Source organism: Tenrec ecaudatus (genome assembly GCF_050624435.1).
Source record: "Tenrec ecaudatus isolate mTenEca1 chromosome 1 unlocalized genomic scaffold, mTenEca1.hap1 SUPER_1_unloc_13, whole genome shotgun sequence".
NCBI lineage: Eukaryota > Metazoa > Chordata > Mammalia > Afrosoricida > Tenrecidae > Tenrec > Tenrec ecaudatus.
In genome coordinates this window covers 798,024-814,650 of record NW_027457553.1, presented here as the reverse complement: position 1 = coordinate 814,650, position 16,627 = coordinate 798,024, and the positions used below count along the sequence as shown (strand labels likewise).

At 56.6% G+C, this 16,627-nt stretch overlaps 1 pseudogene; it reads left to right on the top strand.

Moving 5' to 3' along the window:
• The first annotated feature begins 4,434 nt into the window (after nt 1-4,434).
• Nucleotides 4,435-8,971, top strand: LOC142435731 (large ribosomal subunit protein uL3-like; annotated as a pseudogene).
• The last annotated feature ends 7,656 nt before the right edge of the window (nt 8,972-16,627 follow it).

The following is a 16,627-nucleotide window of genomic DNA, read 5'->3' as shown; positions in this document are numbered from 1 at the left end:
GATAGCCGGGCACCGTCAACTTCCTTCACCACATTTGCTTATGCACACATTTTTCTTCAGCAATCGTGTCGGGAAGGTGTGAATCCTGGAATGCCAATTTAATAGAACAACGTGCTCTTGCATTGAGTAAGTGCTTGAGAGGAGGCCCAATGTCCATCTGCTGCCTTAGTACTAAACCTATAAATATATGCACATAGATCTGTTTCCCTACACTCATATAAATATATTTACATATGTACATTCCAGTCTTTGGACCTCTATAAATACCCTTTGTCACCTAGTTCTCTCCTCTATTTCCTTTTACTTTCCTCTTGTCCCACTATCATGCTCAGCCTTCATTTGGGTTTCAGTAATTTCTCTCGGTTACCTTGCCCTTGCTGAATCCCTACCAGACCACTCACACCCTCCTTGCTACTGATTTTGGATAACTTATTGCTCCCATGTCCCTGGGTTGTTCAGCACTACCCCTTTGCCCCCATCTCTCCCACTCCCCTATTCCCCCGGAACTATTGGTCCCCTTGTTTTCTCCTCCAAACTATTCATGCAGTCTATCGTATCTAGATAGGTCTGTAGGGATAATAATATGCACCAAAAATCAAGTCATTGCAAGATAGGCAATGAGTGAGAACACAGCCATGACAACAAAAAGGAAACCAATTACCCATAGAAGAATAAATTAATTTTGGAAGGCAAATGCTTTGAAAATGATGAGGGCAAAGAATGTACAGATGTGCTTTATACAACTGATGTAAATATGGATTGTGATAAGAGTTGTATGAGTCCCTAAAAAAATGCTTTTTTAAGAATAAAATAAAAGAAAAAAATTTTAAAGAAAGAAAAACTTATACATAGATGAAGGTCTGATTTTTAATCTCTAGGCGTGTCCTTCAGTCAGGTCCAATGGGGTACCATGCTTTGGCCCCAGAGTCTGTCCTTTGTACTACCTCAGGGGCTCCTTGCTCTGCTCCCACGGTTGCTGTGCCACACACGTTTAGTGGTTTGCCTCAGTGCCATAGGATCAGTCTGGGCCAGTTCTAACCCTGAGTCTCCAGTGTTGTCCCCTTAGGGCACTGGGCCATCAATGGACGGTGTGTCTCATAGTGGGATCAGCCACATTGTCCACTCTGTCCATTGGCTGTTCAGAGCCGGGATATCGTCCTCCAGGCCTGATGGGCCAGGATGTGCTACACTCTCTCTTCCTCCCCCTTCTTTGCTCCCATTTGCTCTGATCAAACATGCCCCTCTCTCCTAGATGCAGCTTCAGTGCTGTCCTCTGAAGTAAATCCTTCTGGGTGCAGGGGCAGTTGTCCACATAGCTGGTATGGGAGCCCAGCCCTCAGGCCCCTACACTGGCTCCCCACTCCGTGCGGGCACACTGCATTCATCTGGCACTGACTTTATATCTGGTCCCTCTTTCCCTGTGGAAACACAAACAATACCCTCCCCTTGGGTGGGACAGTCAGGCACCTTTTCTCTGGAGCTTCCCTCAGCACCACCTTCGGTTGTGTCCATGCCCATGCCCAGGTCCAGGAAAGGCTATGTTCCATGCAGGATGCTTGGGAGCAGGTCTTTCAGGCCTGGGAATGGAAGCAAGGGAGACGGCAGGCCATGCACCGCAAGCAGCTCTTCCTCAGACAGTGTGGAAGCTGGACAAGATCCTGCAGGCCCAGGAGACAGCTCCCCTCACCACACACAGACACACTGACCCCAGGACCTCTAGTCCTCCTGTAGTACCACCCCAATCCCCCTTGCTTCCTGGATCACTGGCTGCTATTCTGATACGGAGCTCAGATAGTGTGTCTTCCCAAGTGGCCAAGGGGACACCTGAGCCTCAGGTCACTCAGGGCCATCTCCTCCCCACACCTGGCCCCGGCCAGCCAAGCCCTACGCGGTTTGGTTGGAAATTGATGGGGCTCCTCCCCACCTCGTCAGAAGTTGGGATGTTCCTAACGGCCCCCTGGTTGGAGTGCTATTCTTCCTCAGGTTCCTTCCCCTCCTGCTCAGCACCCACCTCCCCACCCCCAGCCGCAGGCCCCTTGATGCACCCCCAGAGAGCCCAGGCTGTAAACCAAGGTTCTGGCAGATGTTGCTCTCCAGGGTTCCCTTTGAACCACCATCTGTGCCCCTGATCCCCCCCCCACCTCTGTGTCACCTCCATGGCTGCCCCAGGTCTTCCAGGAAGCCAGTGCCCTGGAGGGCTCTGTGGAAGAGGTGGAGCGGCTGATCCAGAAGCATGGCACCTTCCAGAGGTGCTGAGCACACAGGAAAGGGAGGTGATGGCCAGGACGGTCATGGGCGTGACCCTGATAAGGCCGGGGTATCCAGACTGTTGGGGGCACACGGGTGAGGTGTGTATGCACACCGAACCTGTGATGGTGGGTGAGGGATTACCAAGGAGCCAGGGGCTCCAATCCAGGTCTGGTGACCAAGCCGATGTGCCCAAGCACCCAGAAGCGCATGGGGATGGGTTAGGCCACACTCTGGGGACCACAGAGGGCATTTGGATCTACCCATATCACATGGCCCCTGCTTGCTTTGCCCAGGTGCCTGGCCAACCCTCTACTGCAGAGCTGTTAGTGAGGGTTAGAGACTTATAGTGAGGGCTATGGGCTGTGAGCCAGCCCCAGCAGGGGTACACTCGGTACTCAGGGCTGGGTCCACCTCCCACTTCCCACCTCCCACTACGCAGGAGGCTGCGCTGAGAGAGCAGGCCAGGGTGCTGCCAGGCCCCTGGGTTCAGGGCCTGCTGGGCACGATATGAGAGCGGCCGGCTTGAGTGGAAGTCTTGGGATAAGGTCAGTGACACAGCTTCATACCTCTCTGATTACTGCTGGCTTTCTCAGGGCTGCTAGCCAGGTGAGAGGGCACCCCACCTGAACCCCATTTTACCTTTACAAGTGACCTTCAGCCCCACTAGGGGCCAAGGGGCGGCCTGCGGTGGAACGGGATGTGGAGAGTTTAATGGCTTTTCCAGGGGCAAAACTAGGACTGGAGTCCAGGGCCCTTGATTCGCAGACCCATCATTCTGATGGGTAAAGTAGACAGGGCCCCAGGGGTGGGTGAGGGGCACCCTCCACATGAGAACACACCCATGGCTCCTGCCCAGCCACTTCCTAGATCTGAAGATTGATGGGCCTGGGCCCTGTCATCTTGGGTGAAAGAAAAATTATTGTGTTGTCCCTGAGCCTGCTCAGCATTTCACTCCTTGGCACAGCCCGAAGGGTAGACGGGGTCACCGCTTGAGGCCAAGACAGTATGAACATCAGGGCACTCATGTCCCCACCATCACACAGGACGGCGACTGGATCCAGGGGTGGGGTCAGCAGCTGGAATAGCCTGTCCCTCTTGGGGACCACAAAGAGAAGCTGATGCGGTTTCAGAAACACCTGGCCTATGAGACAGAGACCCCATGGAAGGGAGGCAGGAAAGGAATTGACAGGAAGACCTGGGACCCCTGCTAGGTACTGGTTTTCCATCCAGCAGCCTTGTCCCCAACACCCGCAGTGTCACTGTGTAGACACTAATCAGCCAGGAAGAAAGGATCGAAGAGAACCCTGGGCAGAAGGGCAGAGGCCAAGCCTGTAATGTGCCCGTCCTCCACAGGGTGCCCTTGCTAGAGTCCTGGACCTTGGGAAGGCTCTGGAGAGCATGGAGAGGATGCTGTACAGACACGAGGCCTTGGAACAGGAGATGGGCCTCCTCCAAGTTCAGGGGCAGTATGCCACTGGGTCTAGCATCGGGGCCAGGCCAGGGGACCTCTTCTGTGGGACCCTGCAGAGGAAGAGCTGAGCCAGTATACTCCCATGCCAGGGGCCTCTTGAGCACAACCTGATCCCCTTCCTCAGCCTCCGGACATCCCCCATATCCCGGAGCAGAAGGCAGCCCTCCTCTGCCAGAGAAGCCAGGGGTCAGCCCGCAGCCTCGGCCACAGGTGCCAACAGTTTATGGACAGCTGGCAACAGCTCCAGAGCAGAGCCCAGAAGTGGTATGGACACCCTTTGGGTCCATTTCTTCACTCCTGCCCCCCTTCAGCAATCAAGTCCCATGCATCTCCTTGACTCCTTGTTTTAGGGTACAAAAGAGACCTTTAGGACAAACAATGTAAAGAAAACATCGATCAAGTCTTAAAAGAGACCACGACCACACAATGACCCAGACACATCATCCGTGAAACAAATCCAGGGAGACTCATATGTGTGTAAGAAAGAGGTCTACTGGCGATATCGAAAACAGATGGAAATAGAGTTACCATATGACCCAACAACCCCCGCACCCTTACTGGGCAAGAAACAAACCAAGATCAGACATCTGTGCTCCAATGTTCATTGTGGCACAGTTCACAATTGCAAGGAATTGGAAACAACCCAAATTTCCATCACCTGACAATTGGATTCAAAAGCTGGGGTACCTCTACCAGTGGGGATCAATGATGTAATGTCACACCGGAAGTTCTCGGCGCCCCAGCATGGGTCTCTGGGCTTCCTGCCTCGGAAGCGCAGCAGCAGGCACGGCGGGAAGGTGAAGAGCTTCCCCAAGGATGACGCCTCCAAGCCGGTCCACCTGACGGCCTTCCTGGGCATGACCCACATTGTGCGCGAGGTCGACAGGCCAGGCTCCAAGGTGAACAAGAAGGAAGTGGTGGAGGCCGTGACCATCATGGAGACTCCTCCCATGGTGGTGGTGGGCATCGTGGGCTATGTGGAGACACCTCGCGGCCTCCGGACCTTCAAGACGGTCTTTGCGGAACACATCAGTGACGACGAGTGCAAGCGACAGTTCTACAAGAACTGGCACAAGTCGAAGAAGAAGGCTTTCACCAAGTACTGCAAGAAGTGGCAGGATGACAAGGGTAAGAACCAGCTTGAGAAAGACTTTAGCAGCATGAAGAGGTCCTGCCCGGTCATGCGCGCCATCGCCCACACCCAGACGCGCCTGCTCCACCTGACGGAGATGCAGGTGAACGGGGGCTCGCTCCATGGCTGAGAAGCTGGACTGGGCCCGAGAGAAGCTGGTGCCAGTGAACCAGGTGTTTGGGCAGGATGAAATGATCGACGTCACGGGGGTGACCAAGGGCAAAGGCTACAAAGTGGTCACCAGTCGTTGGCACACCAAGAAGATGCCCCGAAAGACCCACCGAGGGTTGCACAAGGTGGCTTGTATCGGGGCCTGGCATCCCGCCCGTGTGGCCTTCTCGATGGCCCGCACTGTGCAGAAAGGCTACCACCACTGCACAGAGATAAAAAAGAAGATCTATAAGATTGGCCAGGGCTACCTCGTCAAGGATGGCAAGCTTATCAAACAACGCCTCCACCGACTACGATCTCTCTGACAAGAGCATCCACCCCCTGGGCGACTTTGTCCACTACGGGGAAGTGATCAATGACTTTGTCATGCTCAAGGGCTGCATGGTGGGCATCAAGAAGCGAGTGCTGACTCTGCACAAGTTCCTGCTGGTGCAGACCAAGCGCCGTGCCCTGGAGAAGATCGACCTCAAGTTCATCGACACCACCTCCAAGTTGGGCCATGGCCGTTTCCAGACCGTGGAAGAGAAAAAAGCTTTCATGGGACCACTCAAGAAAGACCGGATTGCCAAGGAGGAGGCACATAACATATGGTACAGCTGGTGGGATCAGAATAAAGACTTCTTTTTCAGTGGGGGGAAAAAAACTGTGGTACATACATACAATGGAGTACTACGCATCGCTAAAAAGTAGTGATGAAAGTTTGAAGCACATCACTGCATGGGAAGAACTGCAGGAAAGCATGCTAAGCGAAGTAAACCAAGCACAAAAGGACAAGTACACATTGAGTCCACGGAGGTAAGCTTTAAAAAAAATGCAAAAGGGACATAGGGGAAAAGCTACTGTATGAACATTCCTGGGGTGAGGACCAGGTAATATGGCAGGGACCAGACCAAATTCAGGGATACACATGGTAGACAGATAAAAAGAGGCGAGGAAAGAAAAAGTAATAATAATAATAAATAAATGGGTAGCGGGGTCACAGGGCACTAACCCGCCCAAGGGTGCCACCGTGAACCCGTATATCTCCAATCTGCCTGCCTCTGTGCCTTTGCCTTTGCTCACCCTTTCTCTACTTGACTCGGTCTGACACCTGTTCTTTTGTGTCTGGCTTATGTCACTACCAGCAGCCCTGCTGGCGTAGTGGTTATGATATGGACTGTGATCTGCAAGACCGGCAGTTCAAGTCCACCAGCTGCGACTTGTGAGAAAGATGAAGCTTTCTATGTCTGTAAAAGAGTTACCATCCCCAGACCCCATGGGGGCAGTTCCACTCTGCCCTTTAGGGTCACCATGAGACAGAGTTGACTGGATGGCAGTGAGTTGGGAATTTTATTTATTTCATTCCTAGCATGTCTTTCCAAGGTTCATTTGTGACCTGACATTTATCCCCCTATTTTAATGAAAGGACACCACTCCATTCTAGAACTCGAACTCACTGACTTGGTCCATCCATCTGTCCACGGACTCAAAGGTGGCTTCCACTTTTGGCTGTCATAACTATAATGCAGTGATGTCCATAATTTAAAAGAAAGCATTTTGACATGAGGTTTTTAGGGGACACAGTGAGACCAGAGCATTTGTCCCTGCCGGTGAAGGGACTGGGGGTCAATCCTTTTTTTTCCCTTCTTTTTTAAGTGTCTCTATTCCCATCTACAAAAGATGGACCCCACTCAGGACTGTATATGGTTTCTCTCCTTGAAACAAAATAATCCATTTTTGTGCCCATTACATATAGGGGGGCACGAAGCTTACAAGCTAGTGCCCAGACCTACAGCCACAAGACTGGTGTCTGGAGGAGGTCTGTGTGCCCACTGTGGCTGCAGGAGGGACAGAGCGGCCTGCAGGGCGGCCACTGGGCCTCAGAGACCTTCCAGGCGAGGCTACAGGAACTTCAGCAGCTCTGGGGCGAGCTGAGGGCCAACTGTAGGAGGAAAGAGGCCACGCTCCAGGAGGCCTGCAAGGTAGGACTGTGCACGCCCTGGGCCAGGTTGGATGGGACCCCAGGTTGCCCAGTGCCCACTGCTCACCCCACGTCCTGCTCGAGGCCCTGCGTACGGGGGAGCATCTGGGAGATGGAGAGCTGGCTGCATCCTGTGGAGGGGGAGCTGCGAGTCCCTGGCGGTGGATAGGACCGTCCTGGGGTGGATTAGCTCCTGGGGTCACAGGCAGACGTGGAGGCAGCAGTGTCTGAGCATGCTCAAAGGGCACGGAGCCTGCTGGCCCGGGCCTGGGCCTTCATTCCTGAAGGGCTCAGCCTCAACGTGGAGGATCCTGCCCGGCTGCTGCTTCAGAAATAGATCTGCCTGTGCCCCCTCCTCCTTTCCTGCAGGAATCCCACACCTGTCCCCAGCACACCCACTCTCAGCGCTCCTGTGACCAGCATGAGGAGCTCACCTTAAGACTGTCAACGCTGCACCACCACCACACCCTGACCCCCCCACCCCCATCCCTCACCCCCACCCCCCGCACTGACAGCAAGCTAGAGAGCCTGCGGGAGCCCTGAGGCCCGGAGCCTCCTTTCCCAGTTCTTTAGGGACACTGATGAGGAACTGGCTTGGGTGCAGGAAAAACTGGCCCTGGCCACAGCCCAGGACAACGGCGAGAGTCTGAGTGAGGTGCAGCACCTGCAGCAGCAGCACCAGGTGCCAGCCCACTCCAGGATCAGAGGGGAGGGTGTCTGCCCCAGCAGGGAGCAAGCACAGGGCCCTGAGTGACCACTAGAGACTATGAGAAGACACAATGTGGGGCCCAAGGAGGAGCTTCTGCCTCAGCCGGCTTTGGGACATCCTGGGCTCTTTGCTGACCATGGAGACAGGGTCCATGTCTATGGGGCCCCATAAGGCTTCATGGGAGTCTCCCAAGTAATGGCCTGTTCACATAGCAGCCCTGGAGACCTTGCGTACTCCACAGAACTTGGAGCAAGAGCTGCACAGCCGGTCCTGGCCAGGATGGTGGAGGACACAGGGCACAAGCTACCGGCTGGCACTTTGCCACCCAAGAGGTGGCAGCTGAGGTGCAGCAGCTGGAGAGCGCTATGCGCTGCCTGTGCGCAGAGGCAGAGCAAAGGAGGCTGAGGCTACAGCAGGCTCAGGAGGCCCAGCAGCTGCAGATAGATAGAGGTGAGGGGCATGAAAAGTGGGGGTCTGCCCGGTGTCCAGGGCTCAAGTGGACTCCTATGGGGGACCCAGACTCTCGATGTGCCTAGCAACTCCTCTAAGCGCTCTCTTGTTCCAAGGCCTCTCTTCCACACGTGTCCAGAGATGAGACCCACTGGGTCCTTTAGCTTTGCTTTCCTACTGAGGCAGAATGGACCCAATGGCAGTGGGTGTGGGGGTGTCTTCTAAGCCGGTGGCTCTTCTCAGTCGGTTATTGCATTCGAATGTCCTGGAACTTTGAAAAGATATGGACATGCAGCCTCCAATCCAGACAAAATCTGGATCTACAGGGGTGGGGCCTAGGCAGAAGCACCTTTTAAAGCTCTCCTGCCAACCCCGCGGGGAGGAGGCAGCACACCCAGGTCCAGTGGGGAAACAGATAAGCCACTCTGGACAACCGTCTGGCCGGAACTACCGTGTTCTTGTGACACGGGAGAACTTCGTGGGAAAGGGAAAAGAAAAGGCCACAGGGCTGCAGGGGACCTCGGGGAAGGAGCTGTCTTGCTTCCTGAGAACCAAGACTGCCTTCAGAGTAAACTGTGGGAAATAAAAAAGAAACAGGGGGCGGGCTTCTAAAGAGCAGCCAGGTGGGCCGGTGCACTCCTTCTCAAAGCTGCAAACCCAGGTTGGAGGCCATGGCCCGCCCGGCTGTCACCCCAGCTCCTGGAGGCAGAATCCTGGCTGGCAGAGCAGGGCTGTTCCCTGGACGGCATGAACACGGGCCTCGTGCACCCTGATGCCATGGTTGGAGGCCACCCAGAGCGAGCTGAAAGGGTTCTGCGGGCACCTTGAGGATTTTCAGAACTCAGACAGGTTGGCAGGGGGTGGGAAACCTAGAGAGCAGGGGGTGGGCAGCCAGAGAGGAGAGGGCAGCAATCCCCTGTGACTTTCCTGATGCAGCCCCACAGTGCTGTCCAGCTGTGGGCGGTGAGGGAGGTCCACGCAGTACGACTATGGGCAGCGGAGGCCCAGGGGTAGTGCCAACTGGAGGGAGAAGCCCTGCTCCTCCACGCCTGGCTGTACAGCAAGGTGGCCACTGCCGACTCCCAGGACTGTGGGCAGGACCTTGAGGGTGTGGAAGTGAGTCGTGCCGGGAAAGTGGATGGAGGAACGGAGGGTAGGGTAGATGCTGGGTGGGCTGAGGGGGCAGGAGATGCCCTGCGGAGTTCTAGAACCAGGGCTGAGGGAAGTGGGAGCTGTTGGGGCCAGCTGGCCCTTTCATGAGTTTTAGGAGCTGCCTGAACCCTATCCACATTGACCCTCTCCAGCCCCACCTTTGCAGATGCTGGAACAGAAGTTCAAGGTCTTCCGGGAGAAAGGGCAGAGTGTGGGGCTGCCAGGGTGCAGGCTCTGAGGGAGCTGGCAGGTGCCCTGGAACTCGCCTCCCCCAGCTCCATGGCCCAGAGTCAAGTCCACAGGAGCTGGGTTGAGGCCACATGGGTGAGGCTGGACAAGGCAATGAAAGCCCGCACAGAGGTGGGTGCCTAGAGGGACAGGCCAGCGACAGCCAAGGGGCTCGGGACGCAGGGGCCTACCCCAGATGTGTGTGCGTGTGTGTGCGTGTGTATGTGTGTGCTGATGTGTAGGGGTGGGCATGTGGGTGTGTGCATGCGTACTTCTGTGTGTATTCTCGTGTGTGCATGTGTGTATGAAGGGGCATGGCTGACTCCAGCTCCCAGCATCAATCAGCCTTTCCCGTCCAACCACGCTCCTTCCTGCCCCCAGTTTGGAGTCCTTCAGCGCAGGTCACCCCTTGTGGCAGGAGCACGAAGTGGACTCTCCCAATGCTCCCTAAGCACAGGCCGCAGTTTCGTTGGGGGCACAGGCCCTGCTGGTCTTCTTGCTGACCGCCACTCTTAGAGCTCCCTGCCTCCCCTCCCCACACCCTCCTTTCTCGGGATCTGGTGTCTCAGTGCACTGAGCACCTGACAGGTCCTGCAACCGAAATCCTGGGGCTGGGTGGCCCCGGGGCCAGCCCTCTCCACACTGACTGTTGGAGGTGCTACAGGCAGACCCCCTGACAGGCAGCCCACTCGCTCCCTGAGCCGCCATCCTCATGTGCTCAGGGCTCCCCATATTTTTGCCTTCCACCCAACATGCGTGTCCAGACCCTTTCCTCCCTCAGGCCCTGCCTGTGGCCCCCGGGCCTCATCAGGAACCTGCTGTGATCAGAGGAAACCATCTTCTAACCACCAAAGGGCCAGAAGGCGCGAATGTACAGCGATGATAATAGGTAAAGGTCACGGTAAAGTCACAGAGGACAGGAAAGACAGGGGCGAGAGAATACAATACAGAGTCAGACATGTTTTATTAGGCATTCTCACTTCAGCTCCTCTTGATGGACCGCGTGGAACTGGGAGAAGTGGAACCTTTGCTATCTTGGGACGTGTATAGGGAGCCTGGAGACACACCTCTTCAGTAGTGACATGGGTCACAAGGTGGGTGATATCTATCGTAAGGCCCCTGTACTTGAGCTCACCAAGGTGAGGAAAGCTAATACCTGCATTGGGGGAAGCTACAAAGGGGGCTGGGTGTCACGGTGGGAAGAGAGGGCAAAAGGATCATATCTGCTTCTACACAGAGATACAATCAGCCATGTGCTCACGTTAAGGCAGCCTAGCTGTTAACGGAGAATCCGTGAGAATGATTTTTAAAGTAGGATAATGTACTTGGACGTTACCTCTAACTTACCAAAGTAGAGGCTTTCCTACCGTGGAACACCAGCTTTCCAGATTCTCACTGTTATAAGTTAGGGAATAGAGTCTTCGTCCTATTTCCCTCCGTGTTAACGCCCCACAAATCCCCAAGCCACAGTCTTTGCTCAAAAGGAGGTGGCCCTGTTCTCAGGGAGAAAGTTGCTGGCCCTCCTTCCCGCTGTGCCCTCGACTTCCACAAGGCGGCGCTTGAGCTGTGGGGCCACATGCAGAAGGTGGTCCTGGTGGAGGGTGCTGTCCTTGGCCACGACCTGGCGTCTGTGGAGGTCCTGCAGCGCCAGCACCGCCTCTTGCAGGGAGGGCCCCAGTCCCTACCCCCCCCTCCGCGTGAACCATTCTTTGTAGGCAATGGATGGATGAGGAGCCCTCGCCCCCAGCTGACCTCAGGCAGTACTGCAGCCTGCCCCTGCCCCCTCTGCGATGGGGGGTGACGAGCCTGGGCTTGACCTAGGCTGGGGTACAGCCAGGATGGCCTGCAGAGTCCTGGGTGGAGAAGCATTCAGCCTGCTCTTTGCCAGCTGCAGAGGGAGCTGGTGGCTGTGGACGAGGTGGTGGTTCAGATGGGGATGGAGGCCATTCAGGTACACCCTGCGGTCCAGGAGGGCCTGGCCGGGCAGCTGGCTGAGGTGCAGGAGGCCTGGGCCACCTGGACATGAAGGTCTGGGAGCAGGGCCAGCAGCTGGAGTGGGCAGCCCATGGCCATGCCTTCCTCAGGCACTGCCAGGAACTGCTGTATGTGCCACCCCACCTGGATGGGGGCTCGCTCTGTCCCATGAGGGTGGGGGCACCCAGCTCTTCCCTGCCTCCTCCCTGTTCTACCCTCCTGGCCCTAAGACCTGTTCCCATGCCCTATCCCCCACCCAGCACTCGGGCTCAAGAGAAGCAGGCACTAGTCTATATCCTCAGAAGGGCCAGCTGGGGCCAAGGAGACACTGGGGCAGGAGCTCTGCCTGAGAGCCCAGGCAGTGCGGCCGGCGGGGTAGCAGCTGCTGGACACCAGCCACGTCATAGCCCCAGAGATGTGCGCGCTGAGGGCTAGGGCCAGGGTGGTGCATGGCCAGAGCCCCCTTTCCTGCTTCTCCCTGCTCCACGGTAACCCAGTCCTGCCCCACCCAGGTGACACCCTGCGCCCCTCCCAACAGCCCTCTGCCCCCCAGGTCACAGCGTCTCCGGGAGCTGAACAGGCAGCTGCAGGAGCTCCGGACGACCTGGGCCCTTCACCAGGAGCACTGCCTGGTGAGCCAGGACCAGGAGGAGCTTCGGGGAATGCTTGGTCAGGCTGACGTCTGGCTGGCCTCCTGAGAGGACCTCCTGCTAGACCCTGACTGTGGGGTGAGCAGGGATCCACCCCTTAGAGGGCCACATGCCTGGCACCAGGACTTGGAAAGGTAGCTGGCGGCCCAGGAGGAGAAGCTCACCCAGCTCCAGATGTAGGTGAGGGTGTGGAGGGCGGGACTGAAGAGGGGTCGAGGGGCCTCAACCTGCGGTGGAGTCCCCAGAGCATTGATCCGCCCTGAGGGGTACCCCTTCGAGGAAACAGCCGCAGGGTCCTGTCCTCCGTGGGAAGTCTGGCTCTGTGGGGTCCATCACAGCTTCTTCTGCCCAACTGCTCCCTCCCCTCCTCCTCCTGGTTTCCCCCTCTGAGAGCTGCCCCCAGAGCAAGCCCTGTGGGACACAGAGGGTCACTATGGGTGGAAACCAATCAATAATCTCATGGGTACAGAGCACACTCTGAGGAACACAGGGGAGGTGACACTAGCTACAGAGAATCTGAGTGGAGCGAGGGTTTGTAATCCTTGTGTAGGCTGGGGGCGGGGTTGATGGGGGGGGTTGATAACACAGGATCCTGTGGGACTGAAAGTGAGGACCTGAGGGTGGATGGGCAGAGGGAGTGCCCCATCCTCTGAGGCAGGAAGGTGGTCAGCTAGGGTGAACACGGAGGAAGATGAGCAGGGGCTCTGCAGTCACACAAATGTCACCTAAGAATCTCACTTTAGTATAAAATGTTTGTCTCCATTGCAAAGCCACCTCTAGCAACTAGGATCCCCTCTCTCCCCATCTGGAGCAGACGATTGAAGAAAATCAAAAACTGAAGCAAAGCAGTCCACAGGACTAACGGACCACCAACACCACAGCCCTCCATCCTTGTCCTAGAGACCAGGAGAGTTAGATGGTGCCCAGCCACCGCCTCAAACTGCTCTGGTTGAGCTCAAACTGGCAACTTTCGCACAGCTTGAAAGCCAATGGAAGTCGACTTCATGAAGAGAGGGCATTACAAGTTTGACAGGGACTGCTGGAGCCCCGAGACCAGGGCCCTTCAAATCCAAAACAGAGCCCAGCTCCGGGAATCACCCCTGCCCAAGCAACAGTCGAGCTGATAAAGTGAACGCATGGCACCTGTGAGGCACTTGCTTCCCAGAGCAAAGGGGAGCATTTGCCCTCAAAGTTCAGGAGGGAGGGAGGGGCCAGGGAGGAGGCAAGAAGAGTGCTGTGTTATATTATGAGGGCTGCAAACAAAATGTGTAGAAATTGTTAAACTGCTCTGCATGTTTTCACTTAAAACAAAAACCCTCTATATTAAAATTCATATATATATGTGCTTTATATGTGTGTATATATATATATATATTAGTCAAACCCAAGGTCAGAAAAAGGCATGCCCCGGGCTTCTGCTCGTGGTAAGGTAAGTGGTCTGAAACCCATCAGAAAGACGCGGCTCGGCTGTCTGCTCCCGTAGTGACAGCCTCAGAGAGCCGCAAGGGCCGTCGTGTGCTGTCCTACAGGGCCTCCATGATAGAAATCGACTCGATGGCAATGATTTGAGTGCTTTGAAGGTCAGAAACTGTAGACAGTGATCTATAAACGTCCTTCTCTCCTGTAAGGTGTCTGTAACACAATCAAAGGAAAACAATCGGTCTGCTCCCCAGATCTTCAATGGGACCATTTCCAGGGAGCCTGGCCACACATTTCCAGGCTGTGCCTTCTCAGATCCGCTGGCACTGCTAGGAAGGTTGTGGGCCCTGCGGGGGTGGGGGACTCTCCAGCCTGCTCCCCAGCAATAGAGGCACTAGGCCAAGACTGGAAGAGCCCCGGCGGGGGGAGAGTGGGGAGGTTGAGGCAGTCACTGTGCCCTGCTTCTGACACTCTTCATGTGGCTGCTATGGTCACCCTTGACCTCAGGGAAGACCAAGGGTCACCAGGGCAGAAAACACTTCCTTTTTATGGTGAGGGCCATATCGGGTCTCAACTCCACTGCTAATTAGCTGTGGTCTCTAGCAAGTAACCCAGCCTCTCGGTGCACCCAGTTTCCCCAGTGCTATCTGGAGTCCCCAGAAGGGCCAGGTACAGCGAGGCTGCTTGCAGCTGGGCCAGAACCAGCAGCTGCCCTCACCGTGCCCTGAAGCCAGAAGCCCAGAACTCAAAGGCTGAGCTTTGCTGAAGGTCGTCCGACAGGGCCTCTCAGCTTAAGTAAGCGGTCCCAAGCTCCAGGCTGCACAAGTTGCTCCCTGGAACACGTGGCCCAGGCCCCCAATGTGGGCACACAGAAAGCCAGTTCACCTCTCAGGACAGTGGTGGTGTGACTGGATGTGGAAACGCCCGCATCGCCCACTCGGGGCTCCTGGAGCAGGGTCCCCATCTGCTCTGTACCTCCCGCACCAGACACTCACTGCCCTGGGACTAAGAGAAGCCTCACCCCCACCCGCCAGGGCAACCCATGGTCCCCGGGCAGCTTCTGGACCATGTCACTCCCTTCCCCAGACTTGACGGCTGTCCCACCCACGGGCTCAGCCCTCTGTACTCATGCCTTTCCATGTGTGCATGTGTGTGTGCGGGCGCACCTGTGATAGATGTTCACGTGTCCATTGGTGTGGTGTGTGTTCATCCAGGTGTGTTTATGGTATACATGCCTGTGGTATGTCCATCCATGTGTGTGTGTCTGTGTGGTGTGCGTCCATGGGCACACACACACATCTGCAGACCCGTGCGATCCTTCAGCTTCCTGCTGCTGGCTGGTCTGCGGAGAAGAGCAGGCCCTCTCGGAATGCCTTGCCTACTGGAGCAGCACGGGGTTAGGGCAGCCTCTCTTGGCATAGTCCCAGCAAGCTTGCCTGGACTTGGCCTCCTGCAACTGTGCCCTTTGGCCTGCCTTCTCCTCTTCCCTCTCCAAAACAACCTCGGCTCATGGGCAGCCTGCTGCCTCCCCGTCCCTTGCTGTCACAGTCCCCTGCAGCTTTCCCAAGGCACAGGCCCTGTCACCCTCCAAGGGGAGAAGAGAATCTAGTCAGGGGTCAGAAGGTGGAGGCAGAGAAGTCAGGGCAGGGCAAGGCTCTCTCTCTCTCTCTCTCTCTCTCTCTCTTTCTCTCTCTCTCTCTCTCACATGTGCAAGCAGGAGCCCCTGTTCCCCCCTACTCCCACCCCCCAGATTGTGCAGCACCCCTGAGCCCACCACCCTCCACCAGTGGAGACAACCTGGGGCACCATCTCTGCTGTAATTGCCCACCTCCACGCACTCTCCCATGGGGTCCAGTTCATGAATGGGATGAATGGCTGGGGTGAAGCCTCATCCTGGACACAGGGGTACTGAGCAGTCACTCCTGCCCTGACTCTCACTCTGTGCCCAACCTGGGAGTCACTCAGCCATGCATTGGGGGGAAGGGGGAAGGGGAGTGTCATGGGAATCCACGTGGTTACCAATGCTAGAGGAACGTGGGGTATTGTCAGGGAGGTGGTGGTGGGGCAGGTGTGACCCAGGGACCCAACATTCATTCACTGGGCCTCGCTGCTCCTCCACAGGGGTGGGTGTGGCCAGAAGTGACCCTGGGGCTGTAGGTGAGTGGCTGGGCCCAGAAGTGACCCTGGGGCTGTAGGTGAGGACGTGCTCCATCCAGGTCACCACATGGAACCAGCCACAGACTGCCCATGCAGGCTCGCCACAGTCTAGCCAGGCCACCACGCAGCACCCTGGGAACGGGCAGCTCCTGGTAAGAGGCAGCCCTTCCGAGGTCACACCTTCCTAGGCTCTTCCTCAAGGTGCTCTGACCCCCACCCGGGAAAGAGGGCAGCTACTGGCTGGGAGAGTGGCGCAGGGGTGCCCGAAGCAGACACCTCCTATGGGGCATCCGTCTGGGAAAGGGTGGCACAGCACCAAGAGGCTGGCAACTCTTTGCGGGGCGAGGGAGATGTGTCCTTGTCTTGTTTCCTAAACTGGTCTTTGATGGTGGTACCAAAGGTCTCCCCATTCGTAGCAGCAAGGACATCCTCAGACCGTTGGTGGGACGAGTCCTGTAATGTGTGCAGCCCCCGAGTCCCTGCGTACAGCATTCAGAGCAGCAGGGCGGGGGAGCCAGGGACCCTCCCCCCATTGCCAGCACTCTACACCGGGCCCTGCCACCCCGAGCCCCAACCCCACCCCATTTGCACACTGGCTGCCACAGCACCTCTGCACCCCACCTCTCCCGGTGCTTGGAGAAGAGGCCCAATGTGGCCTGCTCCAGGGGCCCAGGGCCCAGGACCAGAGCAGCTGCTGAGCTGTGGCAAGCCCGTAGTCACAGCTTCAGTTCACAGTGCAGATGGCCCTCTGTGAGGTGCTGGCAGCTCCTGCCCCATCTGGGTACCAGGGCATACACCCAAGGCTAGGAAGGGTGCTGCTGGGGCCAACCAGGCCCTCCGAGGCCCCAGAACACTGGGGGATGGTTCTCTGAGGCTGAGGCATGGCGTCACTCGGGGCGGGCTG